Below are 21,895 nucleotides of genomic sequence, written 5' to 3'. Positions count from 1 at the left end.
AAAGATGACAGTAGTAGACAGAATCACAAATCCAGTAGATTAATTAAAATGTCTCTAATTCATAAATGTACCCACCAGGAAAGCACCTAGCACTTCCTGGACGGAATCTACATTATTTTCTCTCACATTCCTTCTACTTCTCATGTTTTGGGCAAGAATCATCAGTTTTCTTTTCTTGTAAAATGCAATCCCATTTCTTGGATTGTAGCTGTAAATTCTTACAGCTGGGAAGGGTCCTAAAGGAAGGAAATGATCAAACGGTGTTAATTAAGTCCTATGTGCTGAAAGTAAGAAGAGAGAACTATTACTAACAATTCTTTATAACTATTTTTATCAGTCCTTCTTAGGAATCAACCCCAAAGACACTATCTCCACCAGAAGCAAATCTCTCTATTTAGGACATCCTCAGGAAACTGGTTCCTTACTACTCCCTCCAAGCCTCCCACAAACCGTAAGAATCCTATTAAACAGGGCAAGAGTACCAAGAAACAGGCCTTGAAGGTTGAGATAGAGGTAAAGGACTTAGGTTATCTGCCTTATAATTTAAATTTTGGTGCTTACTTTATAGGTGAGGATAAGAAAACAAGTTTCTTCTTGAAATTCCCAAGAACCAGTTGCTACATAAATTACAGCCAAAGTATACGCAAAAGCAGATTCTTAGTGGCAATTTGCTGTATCTGTGTCTGAACAGAAAACAATCAGCCAATTCATTTTCCAGGTAGATTCCAATAACATTTTATGCCTTTGAATGGAGAAGCTCTCATGGTGCAAATGGTAAACAAAAAGAGCCTACTGCTCAGCGACACATTAACTTGTATTAAAAATAAAGATATGTATAGTGTAGCTACACAATGCCCACTATAATCCAGTGGCAGAGTATATTTTTGAAGTACAATGTAGCATCCATCCTGAAAACACAAAATTTCCAATGGAAACAAGGTCGGGATAAAAACAAAACACGGTGGCTTAATTTCTGTGTAAAACAACCGTCAAAACCCACCCTCAAAAAAATTGACACGAACAATCAAACATTCAGGTATAATTTATCTGCTGGAACAAATCTACGTTATTGACCTTGACAGGGCCTTAAATCATGAGACCATAAACAAGCATCCTAGTGATATCTATTATGTCTTCGGAAATAGCTTAAAATCCAGGACTTCATGTTATTGTCAGTAATGAGCAAGATGTTTTGAAAGCAGTGTGCTCACTGGGGCTTACTTTGAAAGCTGTCTTTTTTACTTACTACCGAACACTGATTTCCAGGAAGCAAGCCTTACCCCACCCCACTTCCCAGGCACTTGATTTTTTTTTTCAAACCTCTAGATTGGGTTCCGTTTCCTGAATTACTTATTCCTTACATAAATTTTCTTTTAAACTTCAGCAATTATGGCACCTTAGGCTCTGGGGGTATCAGCAGCGTGGGTTGTTTTAGAGAAAGTTCTGAAAAAAATATGTTTTGGAGACATTCCATTTCTTTGTGCATCTCACTGGGGGCTTTCGGTGAAAGCTTTAAGTTATTCAGGTGAGGGGCAATGTCTTAGTCGCTCATAAACGGCATAAAAATAACATCATCTGGAAAGGCATGGCACCTGCTCGGCCGGGGTAAAGGTCCGTTTTTCTAACCCTCGCCCCTCCCTCCTCCACACCGCGCCGCTAGAGACAGTGCAGTGGTCTCTCCCAAGGTCGACATCATCTCCAAGGCTGCAACCCAGGGCTGAACCAAAAAAACAGGCGCACCCACGTATAGGTCACGGCCAGAGTCCCGCCCTGCCACCAGCAGCCAGGGCTTCCTGCCTCCCTATCAAGGTGAAACTAACCCAGAGGGCCCAGCGGAGGGGCGCATGCAGGCGGCGCCGATGGAGGCGGCCGATTGCATGACTGGCAGGAAGGAAGCGATCAGCCGCCAAAGTGCATTTTTTCCTCCCCTAGAGCCAGCCCGGGACCGGACGCTGCCAGCGGAAGGGCCGGCGCGCGCCAGGCCACGAGGCAGACGCACCCGCCGTGCGCACTTCCCCGTCCGGTGCGCGCTCTCACTCACGCGCGCGCGCCGCTACTCACTAGCAACCCTCGGTGTCCGCAGCCCGTGTGGGACGGCGACTGCGACGGCTGCCCCCGTGCCTGCCGTGTGGCCTTGGCATCCGTCCGGCTGCTGCAACCCGGGCCGCGGTGGCTTTTGCTGGAAGGCGTTGCAGCGGGGTGATACCGGCACCCGGCGACGAGGCGTCCGCTCGTTTGCCTCGGCCGTGCCTCCTCCCCCTTCTCGTCTGCCGACAGATGGAGCTTTGCTGGTTCCAGTCGCGCGGGCTCCGTGCGTCGTTCTCCTCCTCGCTGTCGGACACCCCAGCGCAGTGGACGAACAGCGTCCTCGCAAGCCCACGCGCAGGCCGGCCGACCCCGAACCTGCAGCAACCGTCCCTGCTGCCGCTGCTGCAGGAAAATAAATTGTCACTGCGATGGTCCCGGCCTCCCCTGCCCCGGCCCCTGGGTGCCGCCTCCGCCTCTGCCTCCGCCCCCTCCTCTGTGGCGGCGGCGGCGGCTTCCCGCATTCTGCAGAAAAAGCTCGCAGGTGGAAGGAAGCAGGGCCCCTGCGGATGGCCTAGAGCCCGAGTGAAGCGGTTGGGTGCGACTTTCGCATCTGAAACCCTGCACGTCTTCTCCCCAGACCGGAACCACCTAAACTCCCTTTTGCTCCACCATCAATTTCACCGAGATAGACAGGAGTGGTGCCTTTTAAGACTGCACAGTACACAAGCCTTGATGCAGCTGACCGTTAAACTGTCACTGGAGTCTGGGGAAGGATAGGGTTTTGGTGAAAATCCCACTTATACTTCATGTTAGGATTCCCTTTTTGATATTTATCCACAACTGGCTACGTCCACTATTAAGCATCTTAGCTCTTCCCCCTACCCCCAATTTGTGTGTACTTGGAAAATACGAAGTATTAGAATATCTCCTGGATGTTATGTTACTATCACGTGTGGTGTTCTTACTACAGTTCTGGCACTGTGTCAGGCAGTCGGTACACAAAATCTTACTCCATCTGCCACAACCCTGTATATAAAAGGGACTCATTTTTTTGTTTTTGTTTTTGTTTTTTCCATGAACGAGAGACAGAGAAGTAAAATAATTTATCCCAGGTTACTCACCTAGAAAGCAGTAGAAGCTAAAATTTAAACTCTGATCCAACACTGAAAGCTGTTTCTATTGGCTTCACAGGTTCTATTAACTGATAAACATTTTATGGAGACTGCTGCTGCTGGATGAAATAGAGTCGCTTTTCTTGAGCTTGGTTGGGAGCTTACTTCCAAGTGAGAGAAATGGCTGCAGAGTGGGGTGGGGAAACACTGGCTTTTCTTAGTTAGCCTTTCCTCTGGAAACCAAAATTCTAGCCCTGGCTCAGCCACCAACTAAGTTATTTGGTCTCAGGCATTTCACCTTCTTAAGCCTCATCTCCCTGGATTCTTTTTTTTAAATTTTAAATGAAGAGTTTGATTGTTGGAGGCAGCCTGCAGCCTTGATTTTTAAGAAGCAACAGTGTTGTTTTGCTTAGTTTGAAGTTGGTTCCAAATGTTGAAGTTAGGAAATTTCACAGAAATTCAGACTTTTCACATTTTCTGTAAAATCGTAACATCAGACATTTGGTCCATGGCGAGTTCTAGCAACCATCAGCTGAAGCTGAATAGCAGGTGTCACCTTTAGACTGTGAAGACACTCTTCAGTTTTCCACAGTCCCCACCACTCCCATACACCCCCACCTCACTGACATTTGAGAATATGGTAGGCATTTGAGTTTGCAGTATTGAACCAGATAATCTCATGACCTACTGGACAATTTAAAATTCAGTGGTAATTAAGAAGGTTAGCCAGATTCCTAAAAAGCATTATGAAACAAAAAATTCCACATACGTATTTAGAGTGGTCATTGATCATGGTCTTGCTATCTAGCATCCAAATTCTCATAAAAGCCAAAATGGCCCAATACCCATCGTCCCCTGCTCCCCGGCGGCTAGAGTACCATTTTGTGACCCAACATCAGCCTCAGAGACTCCTGTACAGTTATTTGAATCTGGATTATGTGTTTCAAGAAGAAACATTTTAGAAATGTCTCCATTATCTGTGAAGTGGGTTTTGTGTTCAGGGACAGTAGTGCCAGAGGTAACACTGCGGCAATGTCAGTGGTGTCCTAAGTGAGCTATTTGAATGGTGTGATGACCCACCTGTTCTAATTTCAGCTGCTAAGCTTCCCTTCCTGTGTAAGGAGCCTTATTTGCCAAACTTCCTGCCTCTTTGGTATGCTACTTAATGACTTTCCAATATATTTCTCTTCTGATTCAGTCAGCCAGAGATGATTTCAGTGTCGTGACCAAGAACTCTGATATAGCAACTTTAGGTGTGATTTAAGTTATTTCCCTTTTATTAATTGAGTTAATGAAGAGCAAGCACCAGTGTATTTATACAACTTTTATCTTAGAGAATTTTTAAGTGACCTATAGTTTTACTTGCATTTTTAAAGATTCAATCTCAATAGTAATTTAAAATCCAGATTTCTTTTTGCTCCAAAACCTTTGTTTCTCTTATTTTTGAGACAATTTTACCCTACTAAACCTTGAATGAAGATTTCAAATCTATATGCAAATACACATAAGCACTATTATTTTGCAGATGAGAAAATGAGGGCTCAAGTTACAGAATACATGAAGGCAGAGCAGTGAGGAAATCCTGGGCTATTTTCTGATATGGTAGAACAGGGTTTCGGACCTCCTGAATTCAGCAAGGGTATAATTTGCAAGTAATTACTCCCTTGAAAATCAGAGTTCACCACACTTGTAGTGAAATTCATTCCTGATAGTGCCTACTGGGTTCCACTCCAGTACTGGAAGCTGGACTGGAGACAGTGACCATGTTCCTTCACGGATCCTCAGTAGTGTGCACAGGGGAAGCCTGCTTTCTGAGGGAGCTGAGCTTTCTGTGCTTGTATCTAGATCTTCACAGTGGCACGACATAACTTCTCAGAGAGCAGCATGCCACCATTCAGTGATTTTAGGGAGGAAATCAAGTGTCACTGTAGTGTCTGCTGAAGTGTGATGCCTGCTTCTTAGGGAAGCCAATAACTCACTGGAAGCAGGTCTTCATACCCACAGGTGGATTGAAACTAGGGTTTACTCAGCCAACAGGGACTGGCCGAGCGCCTGGAAGGTCTAACAGGTGACCATCCTGTTGTTTTATGGCAACATGTGGGATTTCCCGTCCCTTACATTTTTAAAGGGATGTCGCAGAGCAGAACATCCAAAGTGTAAGTGGTGACCTGGACAACGATGTGCAGTTTTCCATACATCTCATGAAATCTGGCCACAAAGACAAGCGCATCTTTCCCTTTTTCCCTCACTTTGGCCAGCAGTTCCTCTGAGAACTCACGTCTTTCAACGAATCTTGATACATTTCCTTCTGCAACGCTCTTCAGTATCTCCATCACAGTTGCTAACATATTTGACTGGATATGGATGATTGTGTTTAAATTAGTAAACTTTATGCTTTCTGGATTCATGATGTGAGAAAAAAATGGACATAGCTTTTGCCACCTGGTTCTGACGTCACAGGAAACAGGATGCTCTCCTGGAGAGAACTCCTTTGATTAGGGCTTCTTTTCTTAATGTAGTACAGACTTTGAAAGATTCAGAGCTATTCAGTCTGTAGCCAATTGCAAAATCAAGAACATAGGTATTCTGGTGAACTTTCCATCTGGGTTTTTCATCTCTGTCAATATTTCCAAAGCACTTATATATTTGCTTTTGATAAATAACATAACCATCAAAACAGTAAATTGTGTGGAGTCTGAGAACCGTTGTAAATACTCATCTTTCCTGAGCTCCATTGCAGATTCCTCAAGATTCAAGTCGTAACACAGTCTTATGAAAAGTGGTCCAAACTTAAATTCCGCCAAAGTGACATTTTTGTTTTCTGTATGGTACTTGCAATTGATGTTTTTAGCCAGTTCCACATGGTCCCAGGACTCACGCAAATGAAGTAGGGTTCTCAACTTCCCCTTCAAGATGAGCTTGTTCTAGTTCAATTTCTCTTCCAAGTTTCTAAAATAGATTTCTTTGGTGCCAGGAAGATTATATTCAACAGCCACCTTCTTATGCTGAAATTCTTTTAATTTCATAATATTATCTGTAAGTAGATATCTTTTTGCTCCAAGAGGACAGTGGCAGCAGGTGGAGCCGGAGCCTCTCATCCCGGGATACACTGAAATCTGCAGTGCTGGCAGAAGAGCTCATCTGGAGGACCAAAATGCCGCAGCCATACTGTCTCAGACTATACCAACTCCAGACTTTTTTAAAAGATAGGATTTTTTTTTCTCTTACCAGTAATATTAACAAATGTTGCTTATCAATAAACATTTCTTCATTTCTGGTGAGGGTCCAATGAAATCAGCCCTCTTATCTGGTGGTGTGATTCTGTTACAGTGCTGGAAAGGAATTCGTCAGTGTGTCAAGGAACATTCTAAAATGTACTCTTCCCATCGCCTACAGTAATTCCACTTCTAAGAAGCAATTTATCCTAAGGAAATCTGAAATAAAGAATAAGATTCCTCCACTGAGATATTTATCACCAACTTTGGGTATTAAAATTATGTTTATGATGGACTTTTAATGATGTTGAAATTGCTTATGATACAATGTTAAGCAAATGACACAAAATTGCATGCATATATATCTCAAGTAGGTAAATCTTAAATAGATAAGAATACAGGAGGAAATCCAGAAGAAATTATTTAAATGGCCTCCTAGAGATTGGTTATGGGCAATTATGGTTGACTTCTTTATACTATAATTTTAATTTTTCTATAAAGGACATGCTTTCCTTTTATTTTGGAAGAAAAAACATTTAGTAAGTAAAAAATAAACAGTCCTGGCGTGGTGACTTATGCCTGTAATCCTAGCCCTTTGGGTGGCTGAGGTGGGTGGATCACGTGAGCCCAGGAATTCAAGACCAGCCTCTACCAAAAATACAAAAAATTAGCCAGGTATGGTGGTGCACACCTGTAGTCCCAGCTACTCAGGAGGCAGACGTAGGGGAATCACCTGAGCCTGGGAGGTTGAGGCTGCCATGAGCTGTGATACTGCCACTGGGCTCTAGCCTGGGCAAAAGAATGAGACCCTGTCTCCAAAAATAAAAAATTGAAAAAAAAAAGAAAACAGATTTGGCAGCCAGATAAATATGAAGTGGAATCTGCCACAGTACCTCTCATTCATGATGGGTACAATATAAATATTTGAGAAAAGGACAAAGGTAAGAATAAAGAAGAGAGGAAGGAAGGAAAGGCACATTATTTCATAAAGAAGAGTGATGAATTGAGTGATTGTGTCTCCCCTGTCATTTGCTTAGTTTATGCCATACATGGAAATAGGCCATTACATTCTAAATTGGTTCATTAACTAATGCTGCATTTGAGCATTTCCCAACTGATGACAAGTGACAAGACATTAATGCCTTTCTCACTGAAAGGGGAATATGGAGCCAGCACTCAGATTTTTTTCTGTTCTACAACGTCAGAGCTAGATCTGTTCTGAGAAGCTACCATAGCCTCAAAGTGTTGGTATTCAAGACAAAGAGGACCTTTCCTGCCTCTGACTGGTCTTAATATGGAGGTCTGTCACTCTATCTTTAAGGTACCCCAAAGGCCATGAGCTTGGAGTAATCTCTCGTCTCCCCATCTGGCAATGCCCTACTAGGATCTTATTTCTTGGAACTGATGATACAAAAAGAGAATATTTAGTGTTGAATTTACCTTAATCAGGAGATTAAAACTATTTTCATATACTGTACTGGAATCGTTTGGTGTATGCACACAAAGTGGTGGTTCTCATTGTTCTTGCTGACACCAGATAGGCTGGAGTCCTTGTTCTTTGTTTTAAATTTAGAATTTCCTGGCTCTGGATTATCTCTAAAGACAAAGCATCCAGGGAAAGAAAAGAACTAAGACTCAAATGATTCTATTGGAAAAAAATATCCTTCTCAGAGATTATTATGCACTTTAAAGTATGTGCCTCAGAAATTGTTATATTACTGAAAACACATATTTTTAAAATTCTGGCTTTGTTATTGTTTTTACCAGTAGTTCTCAAAATATGGCTTAGGGATCCCTGACAGCCTGTAAGATCAAAACTATTTAAAAAAAAAAAAACACAAACACATTATTTGGCTTTTTCACTGTCATTCTCATGGATTTGCAGTGGGGTGTGTCAGCTACACGTATGATATCACCACAACTAGAATGCAAATGCAGATAGGAGAATCCAGTCATCTCTTAAGCCAGACTCAAAATATATTTGTAAAAATAGAAAGCAATGACAGTTTTCTCACTAATTTTTGTTTCGTTTTGGGAAATAAATTGTAATAAAAATGTGAATATTTATTTAGTTTAACGACATTAATTTACTATTTTTAAATAAATTAATAAAATATGTTTAAAGTTTTTGCTTTATTTTTCAATGCAGTAAACATGGGTAGATATAACCCACAGAAACAAAAGCTCTCTGGAATCCTCAATCATTTTTAAAGATAGTTTTTAAAAACATAAAAAAAACGTTTAGGCCAAAACGTTTGAGAAACACTGGTCTATGCTATTAAAGAGTAATAAGTTCCAAATAACCTATTTTTTTATTTGAGGAATTATAACTATGGTAATTTAGCCCGTGTCATTAAATGCAGGAAGCAACTCAATTGCTCCAAAACTGGAAATGGCAGGCACAGTTAATTTTTTCCACTCATGTGATTTATTTTGGTGCTTTCTTCCTGTTACTTTAAACTGAGACAATTTTGTATCCATTATGTCCCCATATCCAGATACTGAGTGAGGTTTGGGAAATACATGGAATCTTTTCCTCTGCTGCCATTTGCAAATTATCCTGGACCTAAGCTACCTGAGCTTATTTTTTCCCATTTGAAAACGGGGAATAATGGCTCTGGATTGCTCTTAAGGTAGTTATGAAGGAAGTGAAAAAGCATTCTGAAAAATTATGTGCTTTGCAGATATTAATATAAGGCTTACTACTAGTAAGCATTTCAATATACAGGCAGACATTTGATGAAAAATGTAAATTCTTTTTTCTGCTGATATTATTTAACCCCTTCGATTTAGGTACATAAGGCATTGGTAAATGTGGACCAAATATTAATAGTGTTTGGGGTGTTAGATTTTTTTAAAATACCTTTTTTGCAGGCTGATTTACAAATGTAAAATATATGTTTACAAGGGCAGAAAGGTGGAAGGAGACCTGGCGGGAGGTCATAGAACAGCATCTGATCCCCACAATCAAAATATATAAATATACTCTGTAGAAATTGCATCTCCCCTGGGGCTGCTCCGGTGCAACAGAAATCCTTCCATCATAGACTTTTGCTGTTATTTAACAGCTATACAGTAGGTTTGAGCAGCTTCCTTTTAAAAGAAAAGTGGTAGATATACAAGATGGCACTGTATCGGTATTTAAATTTCCTTTGGTCAGGAAAAAAAAATCTGTTTAAAGAAAAATGTGACCACTGGATATTTTACTGGAGTAAATAATGCTATCTTAAAATGCAACTCTTAAATTTATCTATGGCTATATCAGCAAAGACATGACCTTTCCAAGGACAAATATTAAAAATTGCAAATCCCTAAGTACATATTTGGGCATGTGCTTCTGGGCTTAACACTCAGGCTCATAATGCTGTAACACTATGTCTTAGTCTGTTCAGGCTGCAATAACAAAATGTCACAGACTGATTGGTTTAAACAACAGAAATCTGTTTCTCACAGTTCTGGAGACAGAGAAGTCCAAGGTCAAGGTACCTGCTGATTCAGTCCTGGTAAAGGTCCTATTCCCGGCTTGCAGATTGCTGCCTTCTAGCTATGCCCTCATAAGGCTGAGAGCGAGATCTCTGTAAGGTCAGCAGTCCTATCAGATTGGTGCCTACCCGTATGACTTCATTTAACCTTAATTACCTCCTAAAAACCCTTTATCTAAATACAGTCACATTGGGGGCTAGAACTTTCACATATGAATTTTGGTAGGTTACCTGTTATTTGCCATTTGAAAGTAAGTATAAAATAGACCTTGGATGAAGGCACATAGTTTCATACCAGTCTCTGAGGAACTACAGCATTACAAAGGAGTTGTAATCATGGATTGGTCATTTTATACATTAATTTATTCAATTTTTCTGATTAAATGCCAAACTTTGTCATCATAATTCACTCTGTCATAATATATTATTTATATTTTCAGAGGCTTGAGTGAACACAAAGAAATGCATGCCCCTCTCCAAAAAGAGAAGGAGAATTTCTAATAAGTTGTTGATACTGTCTTTCTTTGACTTAATAATTTTATTTTAATCAGAGAAACTGCTATCATTCTTTGAGGTGGAAAACGGTGCCCTCTGAGCAAGAAGAACCTTCGAGTTTTAGTATCAGAAGGTATCAGAAATATCATTTAGTCCAATTTCCTTACTTTATAAAAGAGGAAACAGATCTTGAAAGTGCCAATAACTTATCCAAGTCATTGAAGACTGTACTACATCTAGTTATCTGTTCCATTCTGATCAGGAAACATGATTAACTTGCTACTACCTAGGTTTCTTAAAGATGGATTAAAGACTTAAACATAAGACCTAAAACCATAAAAACCCTAGAAGAAAACCTAGGCAATACCATTCAGGACATAGGCATGGGCAAAGACTTCATGACTAAAACACCAAAGGCAATGGCAACAAAAGCCAAAATAGACAAATGGGATCTAATTAAACTAAAGAGAGAGCTTCTGCACAGCAAAAGAAACTATCATCAGAGCGAACAGACAACCTACAGAATGGGAGAAAATTTTTGCAATCTATCCAACTGACAAAGGGCTAATATGCAGAATCTAGAAAGAACTTAAACAAATTTACAAGAAAAAAAAACCCCCATCAAAAAGTGGGCAAAGGATATGAACAGACACTTTTCAAAAGAACACATTTATGCAGCCAACAAACGTGAAAAAAACTTCATCATCACTGGTCATTCAAGAAATTCAAATCAAAACCACAATGAGATACCATCTCACACCAGTTAGAATGGTGATTATTAAAAAGTCTGGAAACAATAGATGCTGGAAACAATAGATGCTGGAGAAATAGGAATGCTTTTACACTGTTGGTGGTAGTGTAAATTAATTCAACCATTGTGGATGACAGTGTGGCAATTCTTCAAGGATCTAGAACTAGAAATACCATTTGACCTGGCAATCTAATTACTGGGTATATATCCAAAGGATAATAAATCATTCTACTTCAAAGACACATGTACAAGTATGCTTATTGCAGCACTATTCACAATAGCAAAGGCATGGAACCAACCCAAATGCCCATCAATGATAGACTGGATAAAGAAAACTTAGCATATATACAGCATGGAATACTATGCAGCCATAAAAAATGAGTTCATGTCCTTTGCAGGGACATGGATGAAGCTGGAAACCATCATTCTTAGCAAACTAACACAGGAAGGGAAAACCAAACACCGCATGTTCTCACTCATAAGTGGGAGTTGAACCATGAGAACATATGGGCACAGGAAGGGGAACATCATACACGGGGGCGTGACAGGGGGAGGGGAGCAAGGGGAGGGATAACATTAGGATAAATACCTAATGTAGATGACAGGCTGTTGGGTGCGGCAAACCACCATGGCACGTGTATATCTATGTAACAAACTTGCACGTTCTGCACATGTATCCCAGAACTTAAAGTATATATATAAAAAATAAATTCGATAGGCACCTGTGTTCAACCAAACAGCCATTATTGGCCCCAAGACAGTTGAATTTTAGGTCATCAGGTGTGATCTTTAGAAAATTAAGGTTGAGTCGATGACCCTTTACACTCTCTTGATCCAAAATGTTCTTCTCTACTTGGATTATTGGAACCATGAGCACAAGCCACTTTGGCAGAAAGTGAAGCTATTTACTCCAATGGTTAAGAGAAAAAGCTCTGGAACCAGACAGACCTGGGAAGCTTAGTTTGCCACTTTGCAGTTTTGTGGCCTTTGAGCCAGTAAATTAATTTCTGTTTCCTCATCTATACGACAGGGAGAATAATCCTAATTTAAAGAAAGTTTGTAAATATTCGTGAGCTGGTCTACTAAAGTGCTTAGCCTGTGTGGATACCCAATAAATTATCATCATCATGGTTAGTAGTAAAAGACAATTCTCAATTAGGAGGTAGTAGTTAAGGCTGAAACAGATGAAGAGACATCCCTGAGCTATCCTGTAAGTTCATTAATTCACACACACAGCAATAGGAAGTTGTGTGTGGTGGGGGAAGCAAAATCTGTCTTTGTATTTACAGGGCATTTAACATGCAAATATCCAAGCTTACTTTTCTGGACAATGATGCACTTTACTTAAGTATTTAGTTTCTGTTTCAGCCCTGATGTCAGGGCCAAAAAGAGACATTTGCAATGCAGGCTAGGAGACAAAGGAAACAAAATGCATCTCTTAGCACATGTTTCATTAAGATTTGATACTAGCTTGATTAAAATCTATATTGACTTAGCCTAAGGAAGCTTTTGCAACATAAATAACTTCCTCTAGCATTATCTCAGTGCCTGAAGAATGATTTGAATTCCAGAAGCTCTTGGATGATGGGGGATGGAATTACGTGTGATCTTCAGTTTCTTCTTTTTCCTTTATTTTTTGAATGGTATTATTTCTCTACTTTTCCAATATTTCTGAAAAAAATCTATTATTTGTATAATAATAAAAATTTTTAAAGTTGTAAAAGAAATACATCTTCTCTCTTAACTAATACGCCACTGTAAAAGGCCATTTTGAAAGGGGCTTCAGGCCACTGTGTTCAAGATGATTTGGAGAGGAGACAGACTCGAAGCAATCATCTGGGCTTAAGATGGTAAAACCTTAGGTCTTTCCCCAATATGTTCTCATTTTGGTCTTCCTGCTCACTGTAAAAAAAGAAAAAATATATATCATTGAAGAATAAAGATATTTAATGCTGCAGGAGACAAATCTGGTTGCTCTAAAGGATTTTCATGAGCTGATGACCTCCAGTGAGTCCTCTGATGAGGGGATCTAGGACATGCCCCTCAGGACTTGCCTTAAACTAGGTGTTCCTGACAGAGGAGGTCTAGGATGAGCCTGGGGGCTCTGGAAAAACTGCTGGGACTCACATCTGCCTCCTACACTGCCCCTTTTCTGATCAGACAAACATTTCGCCTCTCTTATCCCCAGACTTTTAGGATGCCATTTAACGAATTACCCAACCAAACTTTGAGGCAAACAGCCAACTATTTACCTCTTCTTCATATAAAACTAGAATGTTTTTAAAATAGAGATCTAAAAACAGAAAAATTAAAATCATCTTGTGATCTCCCCACCCAGAAAGATCCAGCACTTTGGCTTATCTACTCTTAGATATATCTATTTATACAAACACACATACTACTCCATATGTCACTCTATGTTTATTTTACCAAATTAGTATTAGAATATACATGCTCCTTAATAACTTTTTTTCTTTTAACAAATGGAGAACATTTTCCTACATTAAAAAAAATCTTATAATCTTTACATCCAATTACATCAGCTCAACAAATTGTCACCAGATGACTTCTAAATGTCCAGCACTGAGAGATGCTACAGGAGTCCCAGTTCTGCCACTTACAAGCTCTTTATTCTTAGGTAAGTTACTGACTCTAAGTCTCAATTTCCAGATCTCTAAAATAGCAATGAACATTATATTGACTTCATTGTTTGTGGGGTGATTCATTAAGGTGATGCACTTAAGGTGCTGATCAAGGTTCCTAGCATGTAGTAAACAGTCAGTATTAAATATCACTGTTAGCATTATTTATAATATTATTGAGCTTGTCTCTACCATATCTTTCAAAGGCGTTGATCATCCTGACCCAGTAGTCCATTTTCCAGTGAAAATTCCTGTCTTCTTTTCCCTTCTTGGGGCGTTGTATAGTTTCACAGCACATTAGCCACTGTGTTGGTCTGGAAATAACCAGCCCAGTCTTCATTTACATCAGTAAAGACACATAAAATCTAACTTTACATTTGTTCGTAGCCATATACACTGTATGCCTACCATTCCATTCAAATCTAAGGAAGCCCAATTCAAAATTACTGTTAGGAAAAAATTAACAACAGACTATTCATATGAAAGCAAAAAATAAATTTGAAAACAATGTAATATCATACAATCATTTTATAAAACTTAACTTTTTTGTGATGGTTAATATTGAGTGTCAACTTGATTGGGTTGAAGGGTGCAATATGGATCCTGGGTGTGTCTGTGAGGGTATTGCCAAAGGAGATTAACATTTGAGTCAGTGGGCTGGGGAAGGCAGACCCATCCTTAATTGGGTAGGCACCATCTAATCAGCCTCCAGCGAATATAAAGCAGGCAGAAAAATATGGAGAGACCAGATGGGCCTAGCCTCCTAGCCTACATCTTTCTCCCGTGCTATGCTTTCTGCCCTCGAACATCAGACTCCAAGTTCTTCAGTTTTGGGACTCGGACTGGCTCTCCTTTCTCCTCTGCTTGCAGACATCCTGTTGTGGGAACTTGTGATCGTGTAAGTCAATACTTCATAAACTCCCATATACATATACGTGGGTGTGTGTGTGTGTGTGTGTGTGTGTGTGTATCTCCTATTAATTCTGTCCCTCTAAGAGAACCCTAATACACTTTTCTCACCACTTAGGGGGGGAAAGAGGGAGGACATCTTTGCATCTTTAGAATCATTGGCACTTAAATAACAAAAAGTGACATGCAGCTTGGTAAAACAATCAAGATGCAAATAAAATATGCATTTTAAATCAAAGCATGTGAAAATATACACAGAGAGAAATAAAATGATTGGAAAAAAATGCACATAGTTATTGATAGTGAATTTTCCCTAAATAAGTTTTTAGAATCATGTTTCTTTATTTTCCAATTAAAAAAATAAGTAAGTGTTACTTTTTTGCTTTGATTAAAATCTAGCAAATGTTATGTTTAAAAAAAAATAAGAGTACAAACAAGAATTTGTAGCATGTGGAACTCCCTCCTCCTGTTTAAATTGAGCAGTAAACCAGAAGATGATCCATAAGGCCCCTTCTGACTCTAACAGTCTATAATTCTTTAAGGGAGAGTGCAATGTGACATTTAATTAATGTAAATCATAGAAATGCGAACATAATCAAAGCAGCTTATCTTAGAAGGAAGATGATATAATATGTACAATTCACTTTGGAAAATTGCTAGAAAAATATTATTTTGTTTTACTATAAGGACGAGGCAGAACACTTTTAGATCAGAAAGTCTATATTGTGAACTTTTTGAGAAGCAATCCTTCAGGTATAACACTTTATTTTATAATCTCAGCATTGAAGTGTACGTTAATCAAGAAATATTTAAACTTAGATCATTACCCAACTAGTATAAATGTACTTGTATAAATCAAGGAACAAAAATTGTATCTCACAAGAACTGAGAAACACTATTCTAGGAAGCATTGTTGCAGAGTAAGCAACCAACAAGCAGTTACTCTCGTCAGTGGTCCTCATGAAGAAGTGTTTTTTCATATAGATTAAGATAAAATCTCTAAGATTCTAGAAACTTGCAGGTCAGGGATTTAACACTTTTAGAAATTGTATTGTTTGAAGAGTTTACCCCAGGTCCAGGCCTTCTGGATGATATAAATACCCAGTTCCTTTTTCTTTAAGATTGAACCTAGGATAGATCTTACACCTGGCTTTAGTAAATGGGAAGGCAGATGATTTACCCAATGTCTAAGAGGCTAAATTAATCAACCAAAATAAAGGACAAGAAATGGGTGTGTATAGGCATTTTCTAAGGAGAAGCAACCACTTCTTTAGTGTTTTAGACAGGGTTAATAGTTGTGAATGAAAGAAACCAAGCAGAAAATATTGGCTAGAGCTCACAAACTCCAGATGGGTCCAAGAATCAGGTTTGAAGACAATGCAGCCAGGGCCAATGATGAAAATTATGCGGCAGAACTGGTCTGGTGGATATACCACTGGCACCATTGTCAGGTTGAGTCACTAATCATTGAGCCAACACTGGTTATTGAAACCTGTCTTATGAGACAATTCTTCATTGGTATCTTGCATTTCTTCACATCTTGCAAGCAGAAGCAGAAGCAGAAGCACTGGTTTGCCTTTGTTCCAGATTAACTTTTCAAGTATGTTCATGTAGCGAAAGCCTTGGAAGATACAGTATTTTCCTCCAGAACAAAGGGCAGACATGCTTACTGCCCATTATAAAGGATTCAGGTCCCTCTTTTGTAACACAGCCATTGTTTGTTCAGGCATCTATGTGAGCCCATCCATATCTTCTCTAAAAAAAATGCAGGTCGGGGGAACAGGGTACATGCTATGTTCATGTGGCTTGATGTGCCTTGAGTAGTAGAGACTTCTGTCTATGACCCGTGGGTCTCATGTCTTCTACCAGGATTCCTTAAAATGGCAGATTAACCTGGTAGCCAATGAGTAGTGTAAAATCTCAAAACCTTCACAGTTTTTGCATCTTTCTGCTAGAATTGTTGCCATTACTGCTTTTAGAGATTAGAGGCAGACACTAGAATGGAAATGGCAGAATATCAACTTCTTCTCTTCCGAGTTTCTAATGCCATGCTCAGATGGCAGGTACTTCTAATTGTTTTACAATGTTGGACCCCAAGTCATATGTCTAAGGTGAAAAGGAATCTGAGAAGTCTATTTTTTTTTTTTTTTTTTTTTTTTTTACAATTTCCATGGCAGGAAATTCTCCAAACATAGCTTGCTTGGGACCACAGCCAAAATCATAGAAAACGTCTACTGTTAGCAGTCATTCTGTATTTTTTTAATTGATACATAATTGGAATTTGACTCTGTCAAAGGCTCATTCCAACAACAATAACAAAAATAGGTCTATAACATCCCTCAGGGAAAGGCCTTACAGTCCATGGCTCTTAGCAGAGTTGTTTGTGTCACTTGGCAAAAATACACCAGATGGCACTCTAAGTTGTAATTCTACTTCTGTTTTCTTCTAACTAAATTGAATGAAGTGTTTTCATCCCCCATAGCCTATTAATGGGAGGGCAAGTCAGTGCACATCGGAGTCCAGGAAAAGTAGGAAAAGTAGAGGGATACATCCCAGTTTTTCCTACCACGCTTCTTAAATAAGATTGCTTCCAGTGGTGCCATGGGTGATTCAGAGCTTGGATGAGGCATGTGCTAAGGGTGTCCAAGCCCTTACATAACCGTAGGTGGGACCGAGCCACTACTACCTGGGACAGCAAGAAGGTGGAAAGACTGAGGATGGGAATTCTCTTAGAGGATGGTGAGTTAGTGGGAGTGGGAAAGCAGCACTCAGGGGAGAGGGTCCTAGAAAATCACAGTTCTTGGGAACTAATTTTAATCCCATTTGTCCTGCTCGAGCTCTGTGTGTGTGTGTGTGTGTGTGTGTGTGTGTGTGTGTATTTTAAATTTGAGAGCAACATACATATAGAAACATGTACAGATCATAAAGTCAACCGATTATCCTACAGTGAATATGCCTACAAAATCACAACCCAAATCAAGAAATAGAACATTGCCAACACCCCAGAAACTCCCTAAAAGCTGTTTTCCAACTACCATCCCTTTTCATTCCTCAAAAGTAACCACTACTCTGATTTTAACATCATGCATTAGTTTGCCTCTTCTAAAACTTATCAAAATGGAATTACATCTTCTTTTGTGTCTGGCTTATTTGGTCAATATTATATTTGTGCAATTTATCTATGCTTTTGCAGGTAATAATTTTTAAAATTTTATTGCTATGTAGTATTTTATTATATGAGTGCATCAAACTTTATTTATCTGTTCCACAATTGATGGAATTGGGGTTAAGCTAACATTTGTCTACTGCAAATAATGCTACTTGAACATTTTTGTATGTCTTGATGCAGGCATGTTTATATTTTGATTGGGTAGATTCTAGGAAAATTTCTTGGTAATAGGATGTTCATGTGTAGAAATTTAGTACATACTTCCAAACAATCCAGAGTTTTGTAGCAACTTATACTCCTACCTGCACTGAAGTTAAATGTGGAAGACCAGCATGCTTCACACAAAGTAGATACTCAATACATATTTATTGACAGAATTAATACATAAAAGTAAGTAATTTGTTCTACAACAAGTGGACTCAACTCTGAGTTTAGACCATGTGCTTTTAATTTCTACACTGTACTATTGAAGAGAAGTGTTCAATTCAATATTTACACTAATTGATGAGGCTCCACCAAGATTAAGATACATAAAGAGCTATTGAGACAAGAGATGAATGGAGATTGGAAGGACAGGAGATCCATTAAAAGGAGAATCTAAATGTTTTTCTGGGCTCTCTGAATTGCTGATGTATTGATGCAAATACATTAGTGGCAGTTATTTCAACCAAGCATGTTGGACCTAGCATTTAATATCCTGACTACACCATATGGGTAATCCAGCTGTGGGTCCAAGCAACTGAATTAAGAGCTGAAAGAAACATTCAAGGTCAATGAGTTACCTCATCTAAGGCTGGTCCCTTGTTCATCCCAGGTTTAGCCTCCTCTTGAGTCCAGAGAACTCATATTAAGTGCACTTAATCAGGTTGGCTTCTCCCTTTGTTTCCAGGGTAAGTTGTATCTGTTGAGAAACTTTGAATATATGTACCAGAGTCATATCCCTACTTTCTCCTATTCTGATTATATGGGAAAAATTTGGAGGACAGGGAAAGATAATGGCCACTCATCATTTGGTAGCCTAACCTGGGTTTCTTTTTGTGGTGGCTGGATTTCAAAAGAAGGCAGAAAAGAAACTGGCAGACCTCTCAAGACTTAGGTGCAGAACTGGCATACCATCCCTTCTGGCACATCCTAGTGGTCAAAGCAAGTCCCAAGACTAGCCCATATTGACGGCAAGAGCAGTCTGCAGGCACAGGTATGGGAGAAATTGTTGATGGCCACCTTTGCAGACAATTTCCTACACTCTTCATATTCTTGACACTTCAAATCATTAGTTCATCTAATTTTGATGACTATTATTTCACTGTTCTGCAAATTTGATGTTTTTTTTTTTTAAAGACAAAGTCTTGCTATGTTGCCTAGGCTAATCTTGAACTCCAGGGTTCAAGCAATCCTCATCCATCAGCCTCCCAAGTAGCTTGGATTACAAGCATAAGCCACTGTGCCCAGCTTATTCTTCCACTTTTCAGATGAAGAAACTGATGTTCAGAAATCTGTAGGTCAAATAAACGCCCAAAGTCATCAATCTTGTAATGATAAAGCCAGGGAAGGGATCTTCTTCTCTCTCTCTCTTTTTTTTTTTCGAAGAAGTTGGTGTTCTTTTTAGTTACCTACAGCATTTCTCGTTTTTGCAGTATTGGTTAGGATACAATTTGGGTGTAAATTTAAACAACTTTGAGTTCAAGGGCCAGAAGAGAAAAGTGAAGCCTAAGTAGGTTTAAATTCATACAGGGATCAGAGCAGGAGCTTGAACCAAAGTCCTATATTGGTCTTAGACATCCAAAGCCCCAGAGAAGCACCTGCCACTCCGGCTCACCCAAATAACTTAGCATCTGTGGCCGTGCCTGCAGGGCTCCCCATTATCACATCTGAGTGTTATGACCTGCTGAGTGTTGAGCCCCTTGGATGTGCTTGGCAATCCAGGAGGCAGAGGTGAACTAATGATTGTTTCCACCTGTTCTATGTGATCAGGAGCCATGGGAGAGAGGAGCCCTGAGGTGAAGGACTGGGAAAATGTACAGAAAATCTCACATCAGCTCCTAGCTAATTCAGCCTTCTTGTTGGAACACCTGTGAAGGATTCTGCCTCATGCTGTTTGCCTCTGGGCCAGTGTCAGAGGGGTTTTGCTCTGAGAGGGAAAGATTAAGAACTGTGAATTTGCCCACCATGACATTTATATATAGTGTTAATAACACCAGTGTTGTAATGCAACAGGACAATAGCTGGTTAAGTTGTATTTTATAATAGAAAGGTCAGGGAGTGCAAGATCACAATTAGCAATATGGAGTGTCAATGGTTCCATGGTTCTTAGAGGCCAAAGCGAGTCAAGGTCTGGAAGCCGAGATACCATTAATGATAGTAGAAAGTCTACATGCGTTTAAGGACTAAAGCTCATTCAAATGAAATAAACTACAGTTCCTAGGGGGAGCAGGAGTGTATAATAGTACGGAGGAGGACTTTAGAGGCAAACATCTGAGTTTGAGTCTGAGATGATGTCTGTTCATCTTGAGCAGATAATTTTACCTGATGTCTGTTCATTTGAGCAGATAATTTTACCTCTCAGAGTCTTAATTTCCTTATCAGTAAAAAGGGAATAATAATAGTGTCAGTCTTCTAGGGCTACTGTAAAAGAGCATTAAAGGGTGCCATGTGGATAAGGTTCGTGAGCTATGTCCAGTGAACAGGAATCACTCAATGAATACTAGCCATTATTACTATTTTTTACAAATGTTATTCCAAAAAGCCATTATTTTTCATTATTATCTAAAGAGACTATCATGACGACTGAATAGACAATATGTGTTACGCACATGGCAGAGGGCTCAGCATATGCTGAGTGCTAAGTAAATGAGGACTGTTACCATCAGTATCAAGTAAATGCTAGGTAGTCACTAAAAATGATATTGAAGCCTATTTTATAACATGGAAGGATGTCATATACTTTTAAAAGGCAAGTGTAGATTGTAAAATGTGCACAAAGTCTCATTTTTTGCAAATACATAAATTGGGTACATATCCATATGAAGGAGATTAGGTTATATACCCAAAGAGATGCCATATACTTTAATGGTTAAAGTAATAGATACTGAAGCTAAATCTCCTGGCTTTGAATCCTTGTATTACCATGTATTAGCTGTGTGACCCTAGACAAATTACTTGATGTCTCTATGCCTCAGCTTTCTCATCTGTTAAAAGGGGATGGTAATAGTACCTACCCCACAGGATTGTTGACCCTGTTAAAAGTGTTAGTACACGTAAAGGGGTTAGACTATTTTCTGGTACAACAAATACTATCTATATATTTGAAGATGCTGTGTGTGTGTGTATTATATGTATGTGGCAGAATTCTTGGAATTTTTTTTCTTTTCTATTTTCCAAATTTCAAAGTTTTTATTTTAAAGACTAGAAAATCAGTTGGGATCAGTTGAAGCAGTATTTCTCAATCTTTTTTCATTGTCCCCCGCCAAGGAATCTTTGTAGACTTTTTCTTTTAAATTATCCTTCCTCCATAAATTTTATTACCATATATATATACTGTATATCCATTTATGTACTTGAAGGGAACCAGAATATGCCATTCCAAAATATGCTACATTGGTAAAAAGATAATTTTAAGTTGAAGACATTTGTGATTGAACACATTTAGAAAAGGGGAAAAAGAAAAAGCAACTTTGAAGCTTCCCTTTTCTGACAAAAGGAGCAACTTCTGGGAAACAAGATTGTCACAAATCCTTTTCAGGGCATGTCTACTCCCAGAAGAGAGAGAGAAAATAAAACCTACCCCAAATCTCTTCTCCAGGAGGGTTTTATGACCCTGAAGGAGATGAAAGACCATTTTGTCCTGTGTAGACATTTTCACAAACTTTCTTATTGCCTGTTTTTTCTCCTGCAAATGCACTTATTTTTCCAAAAAGTCATTTGTTTCCCATAAGTGCCTTTATCCCTTTACTTATTAAAATGGTATATAAGCCCCAAATTCTAACCACCCCTTTGAGTTACTCATCACCAAGCTCTCCCACATGTACGCATGTTGCATGAATGAATAAACATTGTAATTTTCTCCTGTTAATCTGTTTTTTGTTAGTCTGATTC

General features: G+C 39.3%; 1 protein-coding gene and 1 pseudogene across 4 annotated transcripts in view; both read right to left on the bottom strand.

Annotated features, from left to right (window-relative positions):
* The window catches only part of STAMBPL1 (STAM binding protein like 1), a 42,977-nt gene extending 40,776 nt beyond the window's left edge, over positions 1–2,201 (bottom strand). For 2 of the 4 annotated variants that reach the window (XM_009458905.4, XM_016962437.4), the window contains exon 1: positions 2,062–2,201. The gene's annotated coding sequence lies outside the window, so the exon portion shown is untranslated. 4 annotated transcript variants of the gene reach the window in all.
* Positions 2,202–5,162: 2,961 nt separating this feature from the next.
* Positions 5,163–21,656, bottom strand: LOC100615269 (pentatricopeptide repeat-containing protein 2, mitochondrial-like; annotated as a pseudogene).
* Between the last annotated feature and the right edge of the window lie 239 nt (positions 21,657–21,895).

This window comes from Pan troglodytes, chromosome 8, assembly GCF_028858775.2.
Source record: "Pan troglodytes isolate AG18354 chromosome 8, NHGRI_mPanTro3-v2.0_pri, whole genome shotgun sequence".
In the NCBI taxonomy this organism is placed as follows: Eukaryota; Metazoa; Chordata; class Mammalia; order Primates; family Hominidae; genus Pan; species Pan troglodytes.
Note: the sequence above shows the minus strand (reverse complement) of the source record. Positions and strands in the feature narration are given on the sequence as shown.